This window comes from Carlito syrichta, unplaced genomic scaffold (genome assembly GCF_000164805.1).
Source record: "Carlito syrichta isolate Samal-C Ts95f unplaced genomic scaffold, Tarsius_syrichta-2.0.1 Scaffold309114, whole genome shotgun sequence".
In the NCBI taxonomy this organism is placed as follows: domain Eukaryota; kingdom Metazoa; phylum Chordata; class Mammalia; order Primates; family Tarsiidae; genus Carlito; species Carlito syrichta.
Window position 1 is genome coordinate 248,304 of NW_007253210.1, and position 5,207 is coordinate 253,510.

The window sequence follows — 5,207 nt, forward strand, 5'->3', positions numbered from 1 at the left end:
TGTACTCAAAAGAACCAAGACTTTAGAATCAAACTTGCTTGAATTGGAATCCCACGAAGTCAAATAACTTTTCTGAGCCTGTTTGCTTACAGTATGTACAAAGGGGATGATAATAACGTTACCATGGAGATTCAATGGCCTAATGTATGTGGTGTGCCTGGCATGTTGTAGGTGCACAATAATTGTTTCCATCCTCACTCTTATCTCTCTACCTCCATCCTCTCAGTCCAAATGTGAAAGCTATTTCATATTCAGTATCATCCTTTATTAGCTACTCACGCTTCAGTTTGCCTCTTAGAAGAGAGTAGGGATAAAAGCAGGAAGAGAAAACCAATAATTAGCCCAATTTCCCACCCTATTCTTCAAGGCAGAGAGTAAGTTGGAGAGTAGAGTGCCAACATGCCTTCAAGAGGAACAGTAAAGAGATCGATGCCAAGATGGAAATCACTCTTCTTGTACACAGGTGGACAAGCATCAGCTATTGTCCTGGTGCCTGGCAACTATCATAAATGTTAGATGCAGATTTAGGGCTAGGATCCTCTTCAGCTTCAAGGCACATGGACTAGAAAACAAGACACAAGCCAGAGTAGAATCATAAGAAGCCACCTGGATATTCTCAGATCCAAATTATTCTTTCATTTCTCAAGGAAAGAAAACTTGTTTCTGATTAGGAAAGATGCTGGCAACTCAACATCAGAGCTATAACCCAGGGAATAAGAGCAAGAATCAGGGCTTCCATAAAGCAAAGACAGCAAGCAGCTAGTCCAAGGAATGAGCCTGCCCACATATTTTGCCTGCACTGTAAAGGCATTTTTTTTTAATTTGAATTGGTTCTAAACAATCTTTAATTTTTATTGTTGAGAGGTTTCACATAAAAACCTGATTCCAACTTCCTCCTAAAAAATAGAAGTACTAGCAACACTCGGCTGACATCTCTGCATGGCAACAGAGGCTGGAACAAAATAGTGGCTGCTGCTTTTAGACAGTATATGTGCTTACTAACAGCCACAGTCCCCACCACTTCCTACTGTCTCCCTTTTGTGACCCATAGGCCTGTTTCATGCATTCCTATTACCTTCCTAGCCCCTGGAGTCATTTGAATTTGATCCAGGCTGTACAGTAATAACTATTTGAGAACTGTCTCTCTAGTGAAAAGCAAAATCCCTAATTTGTAAAAGTTTCCCATTTCTGTTGCGTACATATACCCAACGTGGCCAATTTCACACTAACAATGTGTATCACTTAATGTGGCATTGGTAAAATCTGTGCACAGTTGTCTTTCACAAGCTGGTGAGAACTGGCTCCCGAACACCACTGGCTTGAGTCTACTCAAAAAGCTTCATCAAGTTAATGGAATGATCAGGAGCATGATCCAGCAGATCTTATTCACCGACTAAATGTCAGAAATCCATCAGAAAATATCGTATTCAACACCTGACATGGAACCCGTCATTAGACCAACACTACTTCCCTCCTTATTTCCTATTTCTTTCTTTTTTTTAATCCCACAGACCAATTATCCAGCCTTTGGGCACGGGTAATCTAAGAAGGATGTATGGGCTGATGAAGGGTCAGCGTTATCTTGATGAGGTCAGAAGACACAGTACAGAAGGACCCCGATAGTACTGCTGAATTCTTCCTGTCGACTGAATACTGGACTCCTTTTCTCCTTATGAGAAGAAGACTAAGGGAGGGGACTGGGGAAAGCAGGGAGCTGTCTACTTAGAAGCCAAGTTCAGAGTGAAATGGAAATAAGCTGTGAATCACATCCAGAAATCTCTTCTCACACTAGAACTGTGGGATTACTGACCTCATATACAGATGACAAAGACCATAAGCAGGGACATCATCCTCTCCCATCCCATACTGGAAAATGACTGAGTATGCATAGAATACTACCCTAGAAGGTGAAAGCTCTAAAGCACTGTAGAGAAAACTTAGTCCAAATCTGATTAATTTATAGAGGGAAAAATTGAGGGCCACAGAGGGGGATAAGTGACACAACCAAGTCTCAAAGCCGGTTTTCTGACAGCCAGTATGGAGACTTTAAAGAGTTAAAAAGTGAAAGATTCAGTACACCAACTGGTCGTGTTGCCAAACCAGCAAAATGAATAATATTTTTTGACTGAATCAACTGTCTGTTTAGGCATCATGTAGACACAGTCAAACACTCATCTCCAGTTTTCTCTGTGTTTGGATGATTTAAAAACCTAGCAGAGAATCTGCACGTCCAGGGAGTTTTGCCAAGAAAATCTGAAAATCTAAACAGTCACTCTCACATTGGCCCTATAACCAAGTGTCCAAGTCTTTTTTTTTTTCCTTTTCGTATTAGAGAAAATAGAATGTTCTTGCCACAAGAGAAGCAGCATCAGAATATGGAAGGATTCTTGAACTGTGAGTTAGGACTCGTGGCTCTAATCCCATCTCTGCCTTGTTTGGGTCATATTCCAACTTCCTGCTCTCTGTGGGCCTCAGTTTCCCCACCTGTAAAATGCAAGAATTGAACTTCATGATCTCTCAGATTCCTTCAAGCTCTAGCAGTCTTCAATTGTAAATTCCTATTCCAAGTGTCCATTCACTCAATCCTTTGGCCTCTTCTAACCTGTGTTTCTCTTGCCACAGGACATTCTGGAATCCAAGTGCCAGAGACATAAATTGTGCCTCTGAAAACCTGCAAGACATAGTAGTTGAAGTTACTCTATACTACAGCTAATTTATACATGCAGCCCCAAATTTCTATTCTCATTAGGGACCCCTACTCTCACTGTTTTTGAATTTTCCTGGTAAACTCTCAAGTCATAAAATCTGCCTGAAATTAAAAAAAAAAATAACCCTCAAAGAATCATATCTTTAAAAATAAAAAGCCTAAACCCAAATGAACCTTTTACTAGATTATGGGCTCCACTGCTCATTCCTCAAGGGACTCTTGTGAAATCAGAGACAAAAACTTGAGAACAATCAGACAAAGAGAAATGTCAAACTAAAGGTTTGGGTTTATTTAATTTTATTGTTTTCAAATCCACCATGAGTTGAAGGGGAGGGAGAGTTGAAAGAACACAGAGAAACCCATTCCCAGCTACAAAGTCCATGTGCTAAACCATGTTTTTCTGTCACTTAGAGTTCAGCTCTCTCCAATATTAATGGAACTTAAGCCAAACAAGAGTTCCTTTTATGCTTTCTTCCCCCCAGCTCCCTGCTTGCTAAGTCCTGTGCAAACTTGCAGCAGTTTCCAAGCACATGGCTGTGAAATTATCAGGGCTGGACCAATGCCAGTACAAACCAATTTATTGGGGTCCTGAAATTAACTAAAACCTAGAAAGCTTGATTAATTGTGGCACAGCACAGCAAGGAGCATTCAGGAGGGAGGCCATCAGGCCAAAGTGCACGCCCTCGGAGATTCTGTCCTGCCTCCTGATTTTCAGGAGTTGTAAAGAAGAGTTCCTTCTGTGGACAGGGTTGTGTTGCTCTTACTACTTATTCATACATCACAAAAATGTCGTTTTTGAGTCCAGCAGGGAAAATGGTAGTTAGTGGGTCTTAGCTACCTATGTAATCAGCCAATCCCATAATAGTAGTTCTTGGGATTAATTTTGTTTAATTTAATTATCATCTTTATGCAGCCCATTTGACAAGCTCTACTTTTTTTCAAAACAACATTGACTAAATATGCCTTTGGAGAGTCATTGTTGAGATTCAGTACTTCTGTGGTTTCTTGGAACACCTTACCACATAAGACAAGGAGAAAGGGAATGACTATCCAGCAAATTGTCCAGGTTAAACAGATGGTGTGTGTGTTAAGAAAAAGGGCATGCTGTCCCTTACAGACCACAGCTCTTCCTTTCAGTTCTTCTTCAGAACAATACTTGATCAATCTATTGCAAAAACAAACAAACAATGATACCTCATCTAAAAGTACTAAGTACCATATGTAGCAGCTCCTGAATTGTTTGCCAGTTGTAGCCCTTGAAGACATAGGCAGTGGCAGCTGAATTGTTCTTAACCTTGGGAGTAATGCATTGCTGTGACTGCTAACTTGCCAGCAGATAGAGGTTTCACACTTCTGCCCATGTGTCTGAGAACCCTGGCGTGGACACAGTTGTCTAACAAGTGAGTTTCTAGAAGGCTGGGCCCAGCTCTTGATAGTTTCCTTTGTCAGTCTCAGGTCTAAAACCCTACCTAAGTGCATCCAGGGCTGGCACTTCATAGTGTGCTCTGGTGCAGTTGCACCATTGTTAGAGCATTGAAGTACTTCCTTGCCACTGAGTGAACTGCTGCTGCCCCAAGCCTCCCCAAGTGTCCCCAGCAGCCTCCCCTGCTCTTGCCCCTCCCCTGGGACCTTTGGGGTCTCCCCACCATCCACAGCTAAAGGGCTACTTGCTGGGGGTGGCAGAAGGCCTTTAGTCCCCTGCTTCAGTAAGCCTTCTGCCACCCTTTCTAGTTGGTATTGCCCATGCTGGACTAGAAGTTAACTATTTTCAATATCACCCTGAGTACATCTCAAAATTATATCACCATTACTGGTAGTGGTGAGGAAGAGGCACTTATTGAAAAGAAAACTGGCTGGGCGCAGTGGCTCAAGCCTTTAATCCCAGCACTTTAGGAGGCTGAGGCGAGAGAATTGCCTAAGCCCAGGGGTTCGAGACCAGCCTGGGCAACTTGGCAAGAACTTCTCTCTACAATAAATCAAAAATTTAGCCAGGTGTGGTAGCGCCTGCCTGTAGTTCCACCTACTTGGAAGGCTGAGGCAGAAGGATCGCCTGAGCCCAGCAGGTAGAGGCTGTGGTGACTGTGAGAGTGCCACTGCACTCCAGACTGGGCGACAGAGTGAGACTCCAACTCAAAAAAAAAAAAGAAAGAAAGAAAAGAAAAGAAAAGAAAAAGAGAAGAAAGCCGCAATGTGATCTTCATGAGAGAAACAACAACAATCTTTTTAACTTCTAAGGGCAGCACTGAAGCTACCAGCATGGGCATTTGCAGCAGATGCCCTGGGTACAAGGCCTGGCAAAAAGTGGATGTGCACTGGAGAAGGCAGCTCTGGCTGCTGAAGAAGCTGTTCTTGCCACTTTTCTCTGCTGTGATTTTCCTTAAGACAGGCTGGCTCTTAAAGAAAGAAATATATCCTAAATATGGATCACCTGGGGCTCTATGGTGGCCACAGTGTGGGGAAAGGAGGAGTAGAAGGACAAAAAGGACTAAAGTGACCCTCA